This window comes from Mastomys coucha, unplaced genomic scaffold (genome assembly GCF_008632895.1).
Source record: "Mastomys coucha isolate ucsf_1 unplaced genomic scaffold, UCSF_Mcou_1 pScaffold6, whole genome shotgun sequence".
NCBI lineage: Eukaryota > Metazoa > Chordata > Mammalia > Rodentia > Muridae > Mastomys > Mastomys coucha.
This window is the reverse complement of record NW_022196912.1, coordinates 128,380,194-128,400,901: the sequence shown is the minus strand read 5'-3', so window position 1 is coordinate 128,400,901 and position 20,708 is coordinate 128,380,194. Positions and strand designations below refer to the sequence as shown.

General features: G+C 36.2%; 1 pseudogene; it reads left to right on the top strand.

Annotated features, from left to right (window-relative positions):
* Positions 1-9,591: 9,591 nt before the first annotated feature.
* LOC116081126 lies at positions 9,592-20,352 on the top strand (annotated as a pseudogene).
* The last annotated feature ends 356 nt before the right edge of the window (positions 20,353-20,708 follow it).

The following is a 20,708-nucleotide window of genomic DNA, read 5'->3' as shown; positions in this document are numbered from 1 at the left end:
TGTAATAAGGACACATGCTCCACCATGTTCATAGCAGCCTTATTTATAATAGCCAGAACCTGGAGACATGTTTCTTTTTAATAAAACATCAAAAAAGAGAAATTGTGATTCTACATAATAAATAAATCTCTGGATGCTGAGATGAAGCAGACCTTTTGTTGGAACTGGGAATACAATATAATATGCATTTTACCTATAAAATCCAACCAATCTCTAGTCAAGCAAAAATTCATTTCACATTCTTAAGTCTTAAGTGATATCCTGGTTTGTTGTTAACTGCCTGTGTTGTCCAGCAGAAGATCCAGGTTCTTCCAATGTTACAGGTATTTATAGCAGAAAAGTTAGTCACATAAGTATAATTTTGTAAGTATTGTTAAATCAGTGTTTACAGACCTCATTTATCAATTCAACATATGTACATGCTAACTGAGTTAGCCTCTGATGTTATATAATGTCTAGTCTCAAAAAACTTCTGTTAGTCACAGTTGTCAGCCCTATAGTCACTAGCTTTTAGAGAAAATGTACCTATATGGTTACAGCATCAACTATCACAGTTGATTGCACACTTGTAGCTCATCCTTATGCTATAGAATATCTGTAAAATTTATAGAATATTTGTAAATCGATCTGTGTTTCTTGTGCTCTGTTTTTGGTCCTTTTTTTCTGTTGTTTTCTCCTGTTCCAGTTTGTTTGCTTTTCCTTTGTTTTATTTCCTTTTACTTTTATTATTATTTTAGGGTCTGTTTGTTTTCTAATTAAAAAAAGAGAGAGATTCAAGGAGGAAGATCAGGGAAAAGTTGGAAAAAGGGATCAGTAATCAGAATATATTGCAGGTAAAATCTATTTTTCAATTAAAAATTAGAAAAAAAAAAAGATCCAAATTGTGTCCTGTCTGCAAGCAACAGGGATAAGATGGAGCAGAGAGTGATGGAATGGCTAACCAATAACCAGCCCATATTGAGACCCATCCCATGATCAAGGACAAATCCTTGACATTATTAATGATACTCTCTCCTGCTTGCAAACAGGAGGAGCCTGACTATCCTCTGTGAGGATTCACCTAACAGTTATTAACTGAAACAGAAGAAGAAGCCAAATATTGGATAGTCTCTTATGGAAGAGCTGTGGGAAGGATTAAGTTCCCAAAGGAGACATGAACTCCATAGGAAGCTCAACTGGGTCAACTAAACTCACCCTTGGAGGTTATCAGAGACTGAACCACCAACCAAAGAGCATACAGGGCCTGCACCTAGTCCTCACCCTGCAATATATGTGCACTTTTGTGTTAGATCTTGATATGGGTCCTCCAAAACTGGAGCAGGATATATCCCAAAGCTGATGCCTGTCTGTGGAATATGTTTAACTGGCTAGACTTCCTTGTCTGGCCTCTGGAAGTACATGTGCTTAGTGTTGCAGAGACTTGACATGCCACGGAGGAGGCATACACATGGGGTGTCCCACTCTCTCAGAGGGGAAGGAGGGAGCAATTGTGTGAGTGATTATATGAAAGGGAAGGCAGTGACCAGGTTGTAAAGTGAATAAATAAATTAATTAATTAATGGAAATTATAAATTAACAGAGAATTTTGATAACATTATTTTTTGTGTAAATTTCACATAAGCACAAGATCACAGACTGTATGTTTCCTGTCTCTGTTTAAATTGTTCAGAGTATAATCTGAGGGCAAGACTTAATAAAGAATTTAAGGCAAATGCATATATAAAATGAATAATGCTAAAGTGTAATGAAAAGATAAGTAAAATGTTTGGGCTTAAAAACGTGTTTGACTTTGTGTGTGTGTGTTTCTGTGTGTCTCTATGAATTTCTGTATGTGTGTATCTGTGTGTGTGTATGTATTTGTCTCTGTGTTTCTGTATTTTCAGTAATTAATTTTCTGTTATTAATCTTTAAGTGCATATCTTCTAGGAAGACCTATTATTTTTGAAGGGGGTCCCTGCAGGTATCAGAGCAACACATGTGTAGAGATGAGAATGAGAACATGGTACAGATTGACTTTTTCAACCTGGTTCTGACATGGGGAATCTAAGAAAAGGTAGTTTAGGTATAATTAAACAAAATAGAACTTGGAAAATGTTCCTTAGGAAATTCTAATTTCAACAGTTACAGTTTTATAGTAATGCTTAATGTCTGATTACATAGAAACTATTTTATGACTTTCTTGTGCCCAAAAGTGTGGGTTCTACAACTATAAGTCCTAGAATCTAAGGTGACCTCTGACCAACAGTCTAGAGATAAGTAGACCATAAAGTACATGTGACATCTCCTCTAATGATAGGTAATGGTCTAGGGAGGGGAAAGACTGGAATAATCATTTTGGAGATTTAGGGTGAAGCCTGTCCTTACAGATAGTGAAAGGGTCACCAGGTGGTTAAGAAACTCTTTTCTTGGATTTCTGTATGGAGTTCAGGTATTTGATTTTATTTCCTTCATTGAGAAGGCACCCCTGCATGAATAAAATTCATGGTTCTCTTAGTTCTTCTCTGTGAGAGGGCCCTCAAGCTCTCTAAAATTTCACTGCCAATGCCATTAGTAATTTTGCTCAATATATGTTGCCATGGGACAGGGAAAGAAAAATTTCTAAATAAACTATGTATGGAGAGCTTGAGGAACAGATATAGAGATGGGTGTTTCCCGAATGTACCAAGTGTTTATTCTTCTCACTTTACCACTTACTAAACCCAGGAAACCATCTCCTAAATCAGTTAGTCCTTGTTGTGATGTACACAAGATCTGAAAGTACTCACTATAGTTAAGTGCTATTTCATCCTCCTAGACCATCTTCAGAAAAAAGAAATGACATAATTTCAAGGCCTGCTCTGTCACCATGAAGATAGTATATCTTATAGTAGTATGAATTCTGCAACTGAAATGTTGGAACTTTGAGTGACTTTAACAAAGCAACTGATAGACTTGTATGACAATACTTCAAGCCCTGATGAAAGACATTGAAAAAGATACCAGAAAATGAAAAGATCTTCCATGCTTATGGATTAGTAGAATTAACATAGTAAAAATGGCCATCCTAGGCAAAGTGTCTGTGGAAGTTCAGGGCAGCAGCTAACATGTTCCAGGGAACAGAAGGCCAAGCTGGCAAATTGGGCTCAAGATCCAGGAAGCCCCCAGGATGATAATCAAGTCATCTTTTTGGAAGTCCAGAAGAAGGTATTCCTTCAAGCAAGTCTAATAAGATGGCACCTAATATTTTTGGACCAATTAAAGAAAGACAGTTTCTTCAACAAATGGTTCTGGTCTTATTGGATGTTGGCATGTAGAAGAATGCAAATAGATCAATATCTATCATCTGCAACAAACTTTAGATCCATCCACATAAAAACAGATAAACTCAGGGCTTAATAGAAGAGAGGGTGTGGTATGTCCTAGAACTCATTGGCACAAGAGACAAATTCATAAACAAAACACCATTACAGAGTTGCTTAGATCAACAATTAATAAATGGGACCTCAGGAAACTGCAAAACTTCTGTAACCAAAGGATACTGTCAAAAGAACAAAATGGAAGAATACAGAATGATAACTCCACATGTGACAGAGGCCAGATTTCCAAAATACATAAAGAACTCATGAAACTAGCATCAACAAACTAAATAATTCAATTAAAATGTGCTAGAACTACAAAGAATTCTTAGCAAGGAATCTCCAATATTAGAGAAGGATTTAAAGAAATATTTAACATTCTTAGACATCATGGAAATTCAAATAAAAAAAATCATGATGTCAGAATGACTACAATGAAAAACTCAAGTGACATCCATGTTGACAGGAATATAGCACAAGAGGAATATTCCTCCATTGCTGGTGGGAGTACAAACTTGCAAGTACACTTGTAATATTTTCTTAGGAAAATTAGGAATTGATCTACCTCAAGACCGAGCTACACTACTACTGGGCATATACCCAAAAGACATTCCATCCTATGATAAGGACACTTGTTCAACTATGTTTATAGCAGATTTATTTATAACAGCTAGAAACTGAAACAATCTACATTTCCCTAAATGAAATAATAGATAAATAAAATATTTTACATTCATTCAATGGAATATTACACAGCTGTTAATAAACAACATTGTGATATTTCCAGGCAACTGAATGAAACTAGAAAAGATCGTCATGAATGAGTAGAACCAGAAAGAAAAACAAGATGTGTACTAAATTAGAAGTGGATATTAGCCAAGCAGTGGTGGCACATGCCTTTAATCCCAGCAGTTGGGAGGCAGAGGGAGGAGGTTTTCTGAGTTCAAAGCTGGCCTAGTATTTATAATGAGTTCCAGGACAGCCAGGTCTACACAGAAAAACCCTGTCTTGAAAAATCAAGAATAAATAAATAAATAAAAATTAAGTGCATATTAGTTGTAATGCAACATGCATGGATCTAGGGAGAGTAGGTAACAAACAGGGTTTAAATGGGGACACAGGATCTCTGGTAAGGGGAAATCAAATAGATATCACTGGTTGCGATGGGAATAAGAGTGCTCTGTCTCATGGGATCATGTAGGGAAAAAATACTGGGAGAGGCAACTGGAATTTGGAGACATTTCCAGGGTAAGGTAGAAACCTAGTGCAATAGAAACTCCCAGGAATCAATAAAAATAATCAATTAGATAAGCTCCTAGTAAATGTTTATAAGAATCCTGAAGGGGCCATATCCTGTACCCAGACAAGACTTTCAGTGAATAAAAATGTGGTAAGATATTAAGTATAAGCATTTTTATCTTTTTGAAATTTTAGATGTTGATGCAATGTAAGTCACTGCATCAAATTCTTGATTCCATGACTTTCCTGCTATAATGGAATATAACTCACACTGTTATATATCATCTTTCCTTTTTTTGCTTTTGTCATGTAGTTGATTCCTTCAGTTCAGGTAGAAACTAATACAGAAAATCAGTCCTGAGAAGTAGGGCTATTGCCTGATAAACCTGAGAATAGTCTTATTATTTGATTGCTGTGAAGAGGCACCATGACTTGATGGATACATACAAAAGAATGCATTCAATTGGGATTGCTTTCAGTCTCAGAATGTAGTCTTTATCATCCTACTAAGAAGCATGAAAGTCCCTGAAGTTGGTTCATGCTGGATGCAGAAACAACATCCAACATAGCCTACATAAAATTCACCAGTTTTACATATGAGGACACTTGTATCTATTACTGTAAACGGCACTGTGCCACAGTTCACTTCGGAAGCATATAAAAAAAAACTCTGAAGGAGCAGTAAGATGTCTTGGGGATGAGAGGGTAAAGATGAATAACCTGAACATTTGCTCAAAATGTATATGGAACAGAGATGAAGGAAACAAATAATGAATGATTTCACTAACATGAGACCCATTCGCATGGGAGAGAGCTAAGCCCTGACACTATTAATGATACTTCTCTATGGCTGCAGACAGGTACCTAGTATAACTATCTCCTGAGAGGCTCCAATGAGTGGATAGAAATAGATATGTCAGTGTGAGGGATGCCAAGATGGGGCTCTACCCTCTCTTAGGAGAATTGTATAAGGAAATAGGGGGAAAGGATGTGGCAGGAGATAATCTGGAGCTAGCAAGAATCAGAATTTTCAGTGAATCAAAAAAAAATGGAACTAAGAATGGAGTGAGATGGAGTGTTGAAGGACAACACAAGAAGAGTAAACAAACCTGGGCCCAGATAGGCTCACAGAGACTGAACCAAAAGTGAAAGTGAGCATTTAGGGGCTGCACCTATGCATGCCCCATGTTTGTAGCATGTGTGTAGCTTAGTCTTCATTTGTGTCCCCTAACAATTGGAGCAGAGACTGTCTCTGACTTTGTTGCCTGCCATTAGAAACCCTTCCCCTACCTGAACTGTCTGACTGAGCCTCAGGGAAAAAGGATTTGATTAGTCCTACTGGGACTAGATATCCCAAGATGCAGTGGTACTCAATAGTGGCTTCCCTTCTCTGAGGAGAAGAGGAGGTGGAAATGAGGGACATTTGTAAAGGCAGGACATGGTGCAGAAGAGGGAGGGGAGATGTGACTAGGATATAATGTGAGTAAAAGAATAAAGTATGGAAAGAAAAATTAAAAGTAATGTGAGAAAAGAATGGAGGGAAGGAACAACAGGACTTCCCTAGTCACCTTACATTCAGAGAGCAGCAAGTTTTAAATTTCTAATGTTGATCCTCATATTCCCATAATGATGTCAATGTGAGCACATGTCTATCATAATTGGTTCAATATCTTTGAAAGAAGTATTTGATGACATAATAAATCAATTTCTCATTCCCAGGAGTGATGAAGATTACATTTAAGTGATTATTTACAAAATGAATTTTGAATTCATGAGATCTATGGGGTAGTTTATAGATTAACATGATCACTGACTCCACATTCATAGATTTTTTTCAGTCCTAATTCCCTGTGCTCTAATCAAAGCCCATTGCAGAACTCTGATCAAAAGTGATGCAAGACCATCTCTTACTGTCTTTGGGATGTATGGGTGGCACAGTCATCAATGTTTTTTTAAAAACTGTTCAGTTTGAATACATATGTAAGCAGCAGTAAGCACAGAGACTTATGGTACCCATGATCTCCAAGGTTTTATTATTCAGAATTATAGCTGAAAACAGTGACTTCCTTTACATGTTCCTCCAGCACAGAGTACCTCTCTATGAGGAATCTACATGTCAAGAATTGATGGATGCATTTATCCTAGCAAACTTTTTGGCAATTGTGAATTTTCTCCAATTCTAATGAAAATCTATACAACTGTATAATGAATTTAAAACAATTTATGAAATACCAGTTAGTCTACAGGGCATTCCTGTCTTCCTCTAGCTCCTAAGTGTGGCTTGATCACCATGTAGCAAACTTTTGAACTTACTAATGTATACTTTGGAATGGGATTGATTCTGCAGGTACAATGAGGGCAGCACAAAGCTTTTCTATGTGCTCTTTACTTAGTTTTCTGCAATCATATATCTCATATAACCTTCAACATGAAAAAAATTAGACCAATGAGATATCACTAAAAATAAATTACCGGGCTTATTTAAATATCACCATTTTTCCTACATTGTCTTTAAATTTATTACTTTTCATAGAAATTATATACTAACAGGTCCATTGATCCAGATTATAATCTAATCATAAAATCATTCCAAGACAAAAACATTCTCAGCTTTATACTAGGCATCTATGAACTGCTCATTATTTCTTGACATTTTGTTATAGAAATAAAATTGTGAGTTTTGTTTTTGTTTATACCATAATGAACTTTCCTTTACTCTGAGTATCCATGCTTTGTTTTGTAATGCTACATGCATTCTATAGCCTCCATAGCTTTGTTTTTACCTACATTAAAAGATCCTAGATTTGATCATGAAACTGCCTGCAGTTTCACGAACTGGGTTCTCTAAGGAGAGGAAACAGGGACCTGAAAGAGTATTGGATACCAAGTTGAAATATTCCAATCAAGGTTCCAACTTTACTTATAGAGGCCAGAGTTTTTATAGTCACAGGAAAAACCGAAACCAAATCTCTAGGTTACATGATGTTTGCATAATATAAACCCTGTAGTTGGTGTCAGGAGCCAAAGTCATCAGCAACTCTGATGTCTTCAGGTGGTAGGCGTTTTCATATCTCCATGGTTGGACTTTCTGACAGCTACTTCAAAGGAGAATTGACAGTCTGCAGAGAGATTTTGGTTTTGCTCCCCAGGTGGGAATAGTAGCTTCCAGGCAGGGACAGTCAGAAAATCAGAATGTGAGGATGGCTGGGCTGAAGTGGGAGGTAACATGATCACCTTTCTTTGTTTTTTTTTGTTTTTTTGAGACAGGGTTTCTCTGTATAGCTCTGGCTGTCCTGGAAGTCATTCTGTAGACAAGGCTAGATTTGAACTCAGAAATCTGCCTGCCTCTGCCTCCCAAGTGCTGGGATTAAATGTATATATCACCACTGCCTGGATGATCACACTTTTTTAAAAAATATGACTTAATTTGGTTTAACCTTTATCGTTTATCATTTCTCCATTTCCCAACACCATTTCATGTTTGAAACATTTGTCTCCTCTGTCTGAGCTGTCTGCTTTTATTTAATCTCTATTTTGCTATAACATTTCCCTAAATTCCTCACACACTAATGGCCCAATTCTAATCTCTAGTAATTTACAATCAAATATACTAAACAAAATGTCCTAATTTTGAAATAAGTATATATGGATGAGAACATGAGGCACTTGGCTTATGGACATTGTTGACCTCATTCAGTATATTTTTCCAGTTCCATGCAAATAAATATAGATTACATAAGTTATTTTTTTACCATTTAGTAAATTTTCTCTTTCTAAATGTACTGCTTTGTCATTTTTATGTATACTTTGGTGGAAATCCCTTCCTCTAATTTCTGTGAATAGAGCATGAATAATATTGGGTGGATAAACATGAATGTGCAAGTATATCTATAAGAAGATGTAGAGTCATTTGAGTACATGTTTAGGAGGAATACTGCTTGTACCCTGCATAATCTTATTTATTAATTTTTGGTAAATTATCATAGGAAAGGCTTCAACCCAGGTAAGTGGTCAAAAGGCTAAGTTTAGAGATGATATAGGCCCTAGTAGACATTAGTTATATTGCTAATGATCATGCAGTCAAACTGCCTTATAAATATTTATGTTTATACGCAGTAGGTTGTCTGAGCTTTCATCACAGAGAATTCTGAAGCAGTGTATAATCATTGATGCTGTCATTTCTGACTAGTCAAAATGCTGAAAATGATTCTCAGAGTACTCAGCCATAGGAAAAGTCAATGATATCAACCTCTCATTGAAAAATCAAGCAGAAAATAGGAAAGAAGGCAAAACACTGAGAATGGAGTTGAAAGACACAAAATTCTATCTCCAGGGACTGACCTGTTCTTACTGAACACATGAACTCTCAGTAGCTTTATTTACTAGCACAAGACTCACCACACAAATCATGTGAGTGAAAATTACCACATGAGACCTCTAAATGGCTGAGCAAGTAAGGTGTCTACTGGTAAGGTTAGCAATACCAGTTAAATCCATACATAATTAGTTCTCTGAGGTTCATATGTACCCTGTTCTTATAACTAACAATAATGTAACAACTAAAAAAACGTTACAATATAAATGGGATGGAACACCACCCCATTTATTAGGGACCACACCAAGCTGAAAGTCTTTTGACATTTGATGATGGAAAGGAAAATTGTAATCATTTTTCGGGGGAAGGTTTCTGGAGGTTCACTAGGTACTTGTGATGCTTTTGTCTATCTCTACTCACTGTGTGACTAGGTAGCATAAGAGAACAAGTAAAGACATTAGAACAGGGACATATTGGAAGGCTCTAAGAGGAACTCCAAGGACCTAGTGGCAGTAGATAGTTGTGAGAGACTTTAGTAATGATAGATCATAATATATTTCAAACATGATTGAAATTTTTCAAAGAATAAAAAAAAAACCTTATGAAGTATAGAAAGAACAGGAAAGTCACACCCACGAAGTCTCAACAATATGGTTGCCTAAATAAGACCTGAACAAATCTAAATCCAGTTAACATCACGACATGGACAGTGAGAGATCCCATGAGACCCTACCCCTGAATGAAGAGCTACAGGTGTTATAACCGGCGTGGGTACCTCACTCGCAAGGACTCAGAAAAGAGTCCGCTGTAAAAACATGTGGTTGATTTTTATTTGAAACTGGTATACCAGGGTCAACTCTGTGATCAGGACCAGAGCGACCCTGAGGAAACCAAGCACTCAGCTTTTATACAGGGTTTTACAGCTTACAATGTGGGCTGGTTACAACTTTACAACACGGGCTGGTTACACTTTATCTTGTTCATTGTTCTTTAGTTTCTATTGACCTTTTTCCTCCCAGTTGGGATAAGACACCTGTGACTAGCAGGAGGGGTGGGGGAGATCCTCTCTCAGAGGGGAGGGATGTCTCTTGGAAATGGCACATTCCTTGGGGATGGGTGTTTGCTCTGTAAACTCTCCTAAAACTCCTTTATCTTAAGGATAAGGAGACTTCCTTGCTTTCTGGTAATTTTATGAAGCATCCCCAGTTTGGCTCAATTTCTACATGGGCAACTAATGACTGCTGAGAGAAAGAATCAGTCTTCCCCAGGGATGAGCCCTCTGATATTATTCAATACCAAGTAGTTAACTCTAAAAACATATGCCTATGAGCAATATCTCTATGAGATTCAGCAGAAAAAAAGAACAATTTTATATATGTTTAGAATTTTCATACACTGCACATATTTCTCCTGTATCCTCTTTCTATCTTATTCTCCTTTTGTTACACTAGAGAATTTTACTGATGTATCATCATATATTTGCATACATAATTGTATATAACAATGGAATATCTGGAAGCTATTAATGAGTGTCTAATATCTATCTTTCTGAAGTTGTTGTAAGTAATACCAATTTTTTCCAATTGTATCCATTTTCCCAAAAGTAATACAAGTTTCTTATTTCTTTCTGATATATATATACATATATATATATATATATATATATATATATATATATATATATATATATATATATATATACCATGTTTTAAAGGTGATATTATTTGTTGGCACATGTGTAGCTTATTTCTATAATTTATTTCTTAATGATAGTGCTGCAATAATCATTGATATGTACATATTTCTGAAGTATGTTTACTTTGGGTCATTTGAATGAGTTTTGAGTATATAACATGTTATAAACACAACTATTAATTGCAAATATCTGAACAAAGGCTCTAAGCCCTCAAAGAATTTGCCATTTGGGGAATTTTCCATCACTATCCTCATCTTCATTATCATCATCACAACAACCATGTCTAAATCAATCTGAATACATTGTCTCAAAGAGAACAAAATGTGTAAAGCCTAAAATCTTCTGAGAACTTATTTTCTGATGATACATCCACAGCATCTGCACAAAGATCAGCAAAAGTATAGGGGAAGTATTTTCTCAGAGAAGATTAGGACCTGAACTAGAGCATCCTGATACTTAACCCATGTGCCTTCTCTGTCCAGTACTTCTTCTGCTCACCTTGGTTCTTATCTAAGAAGTTACATCATCATGAATATGCAAATTGAGTCTGTGGCAGTAAATACAGAGATGTTCTCATGCTGAAAACATCAAATGATTAGTGTCCTCTTCACAATCCCTGAACACACTGACAATAACATTGGAGTGGAGCTGGGTCTTTCTCTTCCTTCTATCAGTAACTGAAGGTAAGGGGCTAACCATCTTCAAATATGAAGAAAAGACAGGGCTTAAGGCAACATTGACATCTACTCTACATTTCTCTCCACAGGTGTGCACTCCCAGGTCCAGCTGCAGGAGTCTGGAGCTGAGCTGGTAAAGCCTGGGGCTTCAGTGAAGCTGTCCTGCAAGACTTCTGGCTTTACCTTCAGCAGTAACTATATAAGATGGTTGAAGCAGAGGCCTGGACAGAGTTTTGAGTGGATTGCATGGATTCATTCTGGAAGTGTTAGTACTAACTATAATCCAAAGTTCAAGGGTAAGGCCACACTTACTGCAGACAAATCCTCCGGCACTACCTACATGGATCGGTAGCCTGACATCTGAGGACTCTGCAGTCTATTACTGTGCAAGGCCCAGTGTTATAACCACATCCTGAGTATAACAGAAGTTCTGGAGGGGCAGTAAGATGTCGTGGGACAGAAATAGCAGAAAAGATTAGTATTTAGACTTCCTCAGAAATAACCATTTTGTGTGTGTATTTTTTCCTCCTACTGACAGATCTATAGTAGCTTTGTCAACTTTGTGTAAGGCAATATAAGAATAAAGTGATGCTGATTTAAGATGTTCTACTGCACACCTTACCTTTAGATGACTTCATCAGTCATTACCTCCACTGACATGCTTCTTATTCATTAAAACAATAGAAAGAGAGAACCATGATGATGCATGATAAGATAACAATGAATTCTGAGAGACCAGAAATTTTGTTAAAATTTGAATTGAATTTTATTGTGAATTTGACCTATTAAATCCAAATCACCAACACCTAGGAACAAACAATAATTTCATAGTCTTAATTATTAAGGGACATCAGCTGTATTATTAACTCTCCTGTGTGTTCCAGAAGATGTTTCATTCTCTTAGATTATGAGAAATATTTATATCAGAATGCACAGCTATATAAACATAATTCACATCATTTGTAAAATATTACATCACTTTTCATCGAACTTCATTACCAACACAATGTATGTACCTGTTAATTGAGGTAGGTTATGAGATTATACATAAGTATTTGTTCTCATATTTATTTCCTTTGTAGTCTCAGTAATCACTCCTACAATCAGTAGAGTATTTGTGAACTTGGGTGTTTTATCTGCATCCACATATGTTCCTTCTATTTTGGAAGTCTTGGGTTCTATAAGAGAGCAGGCTGAGCAAGCCAGAAGAAGAAAGCCAGTAAGGAAGATCTCTCCATGGCCTCTGCATCAGCTCCTGCTTCCTGACCTGCTTGAGTTCCAGTCCTGACTTCCTCTGGTGATAAACAGCAAGATGGAAGTAAGCTGAATAAACCCTTTCCTCCCCAACTTGCTTCTTAGTCATGTTTGTGCAGGAATAGAGGCCCTGACTAAGACACCCACTGATAAAAGTACAGGAAAACACAGGTAAGGAAGGTGAAGGAATTGAATAAAGTGATCCAAGATCTAAAAGTGGAAGTAGAAAAAATAAAGAAAACACCAATGGAGGAAAACCTGGAAATAGAAAACCTAGGAAAGAGGTCAGGAATTAGAGATGTAAGTATTGCCAACAGAATACAAGAGATAGAAGAGAGAATCTCAGGTGTAGAAAACACAGTAGAAGAGATTGACACAACTGTCAAAGAAAACTACAAAACATAAAAACTCTTAACCCAAAGCATCCAGGAAATTCAGGACACAATGTAAAGACCAAACCTAAGAATAGTCAGAATAGAGGAGAACAAAGATTTCCAGCTCAAAGGTCCTGAAAATTTCATCAAAAAAATCATATATAAAAAAAACCTTCAAAACCTAAAGAAAGAGATGGCCATAAAGGTACAAGAAGCCTATAGGACACCAAATAAATGGGATCAGAAAAGAAAATCTTCTTGTCATATAATTATCAAAACACTAAATGAAATGAGCAAAGAAAGAATATTAAATGTTGCAAGGGAAAAAGGCCAAGTAACATACAAAGGTAGACCAATCAGAATTATACCAGACATCTCAACCAAGAGTATGAAAGACAGAAGAGACTGGTCTGAGGTAATGCAGATTCTAAGAGAATACAAATGTCAGCCCAGGTCACTATACCCAGCATAATTCTCAATCAATATGGATGGAGAAATATTTCAGGAAAAAACCAAATTCAAAAAGTATCTGTCTACCACCCCAGCCCTACAGAGGATCCTGGAAGAAAAATTCAAACACAAGGAAGATAACTGCACAAAAGAAAGTATGAGATATTAAACATCTCATAACAAAGTCAAAAGCAGAGAGCTACAAACACATAAAGCCACCTATCAAAATAAACATATCAAGACCAAATAGTAATCTCTTTAATATTTCTCAATATTAATGGACTCAACTAACCTATAAAAAGACGTAAACTAACAGACTGGATATGAAAAGAAGAGCCAGCATTTTCCTGCATACAAGAAACATACCTTAAACAAAAACACAGGCACTATCTCAGAGTAAAAGGATGGAAAATGGTCTTCCAAGCAAATGGTCTCAGGAAACAAGCAGAAGGTGCCATCCTAATGTCCAATAAAATAGAATTTCAACCAAAAGTTATCAAGTGTAATGAAGAAGGACACTTCATTTTCATCAAGGAGAAAAATCCACCAAAAATGTTGGAATTCTGAACATCAGTGCCTCAAATACAAGAGCACCCAAATTCATAAGAGGAACTTTACTAACACTCAAAACACATATTGAACCCCACACAATAGTGGGAGATTTCAACACTCCACTCTCACCAATAGACAGGTTATTGAAACAGAAACTAAACAGAGACACAGTGAAACTAATAGAGGTTATGAACAAAATGGATTTAACAGATATCTACAGAACATTTCACCCTAAAACAAAAGAATGCACCTTCTCAGCGTCTCATGGTACCTTCTCCAAAACTGACCATATAATTGGTCATAAAACAACTCTCTATAAAAAATAAATAAAAAAAAACAACTCTCAATAGATACAAGAAGATTGAAATAATACCATGCATCCTATCAGATCACCATGGCCTAAGGCTTGTCTTCAAGAACAACAAAAACTAAAGGAATTCCACATGCACATGGGAACTGAACAATTCTCTACTCAATGACAACCTGGTCAGGGAAGAAATAAAGGGAAAAAAAGACTTCCTTGAAATCATTGACTTACGAGACACAATGAAAGCAGTTCTCAGAGGAAAGTTAATAGCCTACGTGTCCTGGTAAAGAAACTGGAGAGATATTATACTAACAACTTAGCAGCATACCTGAAAGTTCTAGAAAAAAAGCAAACATACCCAAGAGGAGTAGAAGGCAGGAATTAGTCAAACTCAGGGACAAAATCAACCAAATGGAAACAAAGAAAACAATACAAAAATCAGCAAAACCAAAAGCTGGTTCTTTGAGAGAATCAAGAAGATAGATAATTCCATAACCAAACTAACAAAAGGGCCAAGAGCCAGTATCCAAATTACTAAAATCAGACATGAAAACGGAGACATAACAGAAACAGAGGAAATTCAAAAAAGTCCTCAGATCCTACTATAAAAGTCTATACTCAATAAAACTGGAAAATCTATATGAAATGGATGGGTTTTGAGACAGATTCCACATACCAAAGTTAAATCAAGAGCAGGTAAACTATCTAAACAGTTCTATATCATACAAGGAGATAGAAGAAGTCATTAAAAACCTCCCAACCAAAAAATGTCCAGGACCAGATGGATTTAGCTGAGAATTCTACCAGACTTTCAAAGAAGACCTGATACCAATTTTCTTGAAACTATTCCATAAAATAGAAAGAGAAGCAACACTACCTAACTGGTTCTATGAAGCCACAATTAGTCTGATACATAAACCACACAAGGACCCAACCAAAAAAAAAGAGAATTTCAGACCAATCTCACTTATGAATATTGATGCAAAAATATTCAATAAAATTAATGCAAACTGTATCAAGGAACACATTAAAACCACCATTCACCACAATCAAGTAGGCTTCATCTCAGTGATGCAAGATAGGTTTAATATACAAAATCCATTAACATAATCCACTATATAAACAAACTCAAAAAATTACATGATCATCTCTTTAGATGCAGAAAAAGCATTTGACAAAATACAACACCCTCCTTCATGTTAAAGGTATTGAAGAGATCAGGAATTCAAGGCTTGTACCTAAACAGAATAAAAGCAATTTACTGCAAACCAATAGCCAATAACAAATTAAATTGAGACGTACTTGAAGCAATCCCACTGAAATCAGGGATAAGACAAGGATACCCACTCTCCCATATCTATTCAATATAGTACTCCAAGTCTTAGCTAGAACAATAAGACAACAAAAAGAGACCAAGGGGATACAAACTGGTAAAGAGGAAAGAAAGGTATCACTATTTGCAGGTGATATGATACTATACATAAGTGACCCAAAAAATTATACAAGAGAACTTCACCAGCTGATAAACAACTTCAGCAAATTGGCCAGGTATAAAATTAACTCGAGTAAATCAGTAGCCTTCCTTTATACAAATAATAAACAGGCTGAGAAAAAAATAGGGAAACAACTCATTTCACAATAGCCACAAATAGCATAAAATATCTTGGGATAACTCTGACCAAACAAGTGAAAGACCTGTATGAAAATAACTTCAAGTCTCTTAAGAAAGAAATCAAAAGAGACCTCAGAAAATGGAGAGATGTCCCATACTCATGGATTGGCAGAATTAAGATAGTAAAAATGGCCATACTACCAAAGGCAATCTATTAATTCAATGCAATCCCCATGAAAATCTCAACACAATTCTTCAAAGATATGGAAAGAGAAATTCTCAAATTCATCTAGAAAGATAAAAAACCCAGAATAGTGAAAACAATTCTTAAACATTAAAGAAAAGCTGGGGGAATCACCATTCCTGACCACAAGATTTACTACAGAGCAGTAGTGATAAAAACTGAAGACCCAGAAATAAAAGCACACACTTTGCACACTTGATCTTTAACAAAGACTCCAAAAATATGCAATGGAAAAAAGCATCTTCAATAAATGGCTCTGGTCTAACTGGATGTCTCTATGTAGAATGAAAAGAGACCCATATTTGTCACCTTGTTCAAAGCTCAAGTCCAAGTGGATAAAGGACCTCAACATAAAACCAGATACACTGATTCTAATAGAAGAGAAAGTGGGAAAGATCCTTGAACTAATTGGCACAGAGGAAAATTTCCTAAACAGAACTCCAATAGTTCATGATCTAAAATCAAGAATTGATAAACGGAACCTCATGAAACTGGGAAGCTTCTGTAAGGCAAGGTAAATAGTCAAGAAGACAAATGACAACCTAAAGATTGGGCAAACAAATCTTCACCAACCCCACATCTGATAGATATCAAAATATTTAAAGAACTGAAGGAGTTAATTACCAAAAAACCAATCAACCTAATCAAAAATGGGGTATAGAACTAAACTGAGAATTCACAACTGAAGAATCTCGAATGGCTAGGAAAGCACCTAAAGAAATGTTCAAAGTCCTTAGTGATCAGAGAAATGCAAATCAAAACAACCCTGAGATTCCACCTTATACCAATCAGAATGGCTAAGAACAAAACCTCGGGTGTCAACACATGTTGGAAAGGATGTGGAGAAAGAGGAACACTCCTCCATTGCAGGTGGGATTGCAAACTGGCACAACCACCCTGGAAATCAATCTGGATGTTCCTCAGAATATTGGAAAGAGATCTATATGCATACTGAGCTATACAACTCTTGGGAATATACCCAAACAATGTCCCACCATGCCACAGGGCAAGTGTTCCACTATATTTATGGTGCCCTTTTTTTGTGATAGCCAGAAGCTGGAAACAACATAGATGTCTCATGACAAAAGAATGAATACAGAAAATATGGTTCAATTACACAATGGAATATTACTCAACTATTAAGAATGAGGGCATGCTGAGTTTTGTAGGGAAATGAATGGAACTAGGAAATATCATCCTAAGTGAGGTAACTCAGACTCAAAAGATTGTGCATTATATGGCCTCACTAATAAATTGATATTAGACAAAAATGTACAGAATACCCAAGATACAGTCCACATAACTCAAAAACATCAATAAGCTGAAGTACCCAAGTAAAGACAGGCCCAAGGTGGGATCCTTCTCAAGGTAAGGTCCCACGTTCGGATACTATTACTGAGGCTATGGAGCACTCACAAAAAGGGACCTATCATGGCTGCCCTCCAAAAGACCCAACAAGCAGCTGAAAGAGTCAGATGCAGATATTTGTACCCAACCAGTGAACAGAAGCAACTGACCCCATTGTTAAATTAGGAAAAGCTGAATGAAGCTGAGGAGAAGAGCAAACCTATAGGAGGACCAGGAGCCTCAATTAATCTAGACCCCCGAGATCTCTCAAACACTCGACCACAAAAAAAGACAGTATACAGCATTTGATATGAGGCTCCCAACACACATACAGTAGAGATCTTTTGGGTCTGTGTTCATTCAGAGATGATGTACATAACTTTCAAGAAACTGGAGGCCCCAGGGAGTTTAGAGGTCAGTAGAGTTGGGTGTGGGGGCATCCAGGTGGAGACAGGGGCTTGGGGAGGAGGTGGGTTGTGGAAGTAAGAGGATGGATCAGGTGAAGGGACAGGGAATGGAATATGGAGTGTAAAATATATATTAATTTAATAAAAATAAAACCACAAGTGACAGCTTATACTGCTGAGTATATGGAGCAAGGAGAACACTTCTACATTGCTGGTATGAGTGTAAATTTTTATAGCTACTTGTAGCATATGTTTATATTAAAATTACCATTAGAAGAATATATTTTTGTTAATTGCTATTGTAAATATGTATTTCATTCTTTACATATGAACCTTATTTAAATGAAAAACATTGAATGTATATATACTTAAAAGAAAGCTACAAATTTTCAAACATGAGGCATCAAGCACCTAGTGATCATCAATACCATGAGTATCATCTGTAAATCTTTATGTAACTTATTTCCATTGAAGAGAGGGTTTTCCCAGATAGAAAATATGATTGTGATTTGTGAACTCAGTTCTTGCTTTTCCATCCCATGCAGCTCTGCTGGGCAAGTGTAGGAGACCCTGTGTCAGGGTATCATCCAATGCCATGTGTAGTTCTAGTTCAGAGAAAGTAGGGGGAGGAGAGAAGTTGGCCATTTTGCATCATCTGGACTTTGTTATGTTTTGGTTCTCATCACTCATTTTTGTACATATTTAAGGTTTTTAATTAAATTTGTAATATCAAGCAATTATTTGAGTTTTGTGACAGGATAAGATATAAGAAGAAAGTATCTTAATTAAATACTGCCCTTGTAGAAGTCCAGAATCCTGAAGTTGGAGAAAAAGTGATGTCCTCACATGAACACTATACCACACTGCCACTTACATATGAATTTTGACAATCCTTACTACAATATCCTGGATTTTCATGCCCCCTTTATATGTTCATAATGTTCTGGACTTCACCTGGTATCAGCTTCATCACTTCCCTGTCTTGTGAATAAAGTGTAAGATTCTTTCTATCAGGTGGAATGTCTTAGGTTTAAGTGGCATATCCATCCTAGGTTTCTGATTTATGAGCAGAACATTCCATAACCTTGTTCAGAGCCAACACCAATATTGGGTTTTTAGGAATTTCTTGTTACTGTAGAGATTCCTGAGATTAATCTTATCATTACTTTTAAGAGATTCAATATCTTTCCCTTCTTTCTAAACTCAAATATTAATGTCTCAATTAAGTTTACATCCCATGAGATTAGATCTAACCTCAGCAGATTTTACACATCATAAAAGGTATGTCTGGTTGGTGCTCTACTCTTCATATCTTGAATCCCATTCCTCATATCATCAACATATGCCATATCCTTCTCACATAAAAAGTAACATTTCTTGAGGTCCTTCTTGGCCATTCAATATTCCTGAGTTGAGAATTCTTCATTTACATCTGTACCCCATTTTTAATAGGGTCATTCAATTCTCTGAAGTCTAACTTCTTGTGTTTTTTGTATATATTGGATATCAGTTTTCTTTCAGATGTAGGACTGGTAAAGATATTTTCCCAATCTGTTCATTGCCATTTTGTCCTATTGACAGTGTCCTTTGCCTTACAGAAGCTTGGCAATTTTATGAGGTCCTATTTGTCGATTCTTGATCTCAGACCATAAGCCATTGGTATTGTGTTCAGGAAATTTTTACCTTTGACCATGTGCTCAGGGCTTCTCTACAGTTTCTCTTTTATTAATTACAATATATATATATAGTTTTATGTGGTAGTCCTTGATCTACTTGGACTTGAAATTTGTAAGAATGGATGGATATGCATTCTTCTATATACAGACTGCCAGTTGAACCAACACCATTTGTTGAAAATGCTCTTCTTTCCACTGTATGGTTTTAGACCCTTTCTCAAAGAACAAGTAACCAGAGGTATGTGGGTTCATTTTTGGGTCTTCAATTCTATTCTACTGATCTTACTGTCTGTCTCTGTACCAATACCATGCACTTTTTTTGTTTTATCACAGTTACTCTATAGTACAGTTTGAGGTCAGGGATGGTGATTTCCCCAGAAGTTATTTTATTGTTGAGAATAGTTATTGCTATCCTGGGTTTTTTGATATTCTAGATGATTATGCAAATTGCTCTTTCTAATTCTATGAAGAATTGAGTTGGAATTTTGATGGGGATTGCACTAATTCTGTAGATTGCTTTTGAAAAGGTGGTCATTTTACTACATTAATCCTGAAAATTTATGAGCATAGGAGGTCTTTCCAACTTCTGAGATTTTCTTCAATTTATTTATTCAGAGACTTGAAGTTCTTGTCATGCATATCTCTCACTTGCTTGGTTACAGTCAAATCAAGCTATATAATATTATTTATAATAATATTTATGACTATTATGGAAGGTAAAACCTAATCTCTCTCTTAGCCTTTTTATCCTTTGAGTAGAGGAAGGCTATTGATTTGTTTGAGTTAATTTTATATCCAGCCAAATTGCTGAAGTTGTTTATCTGAATTAGGAGTTCTGTGTTAGAATTTTGGGGGTCAATTATGTAGAAATGTTCAAAAGACTTAGTCATCAGGGAAACAAATAAAAACAACCTTGAGATTTTGCCTAGCACCAGTCAGAATGGCTAAAATAAAAAAATTCAAGTGACAGCAGATGCTGGTGAGGATGTGGAGAAAGAAGAACACTCCTTCATTGTTGGTAGGATTGCAAGCTATTACTCTGGAAATCAGTCTGGCATTTCCTCAGAAAATTGAACATAGTATTACCTGAGGACCCTGCTATATCACTCCTGGCCAAAAAACAAAAAACAAAAAAAACAAAAAAACAAAAAAACAAAACAAAAGATGCTCCAACATATGACAAGGACACATGCTCCACTTTGTTCATAGCAGCCTTATTTATA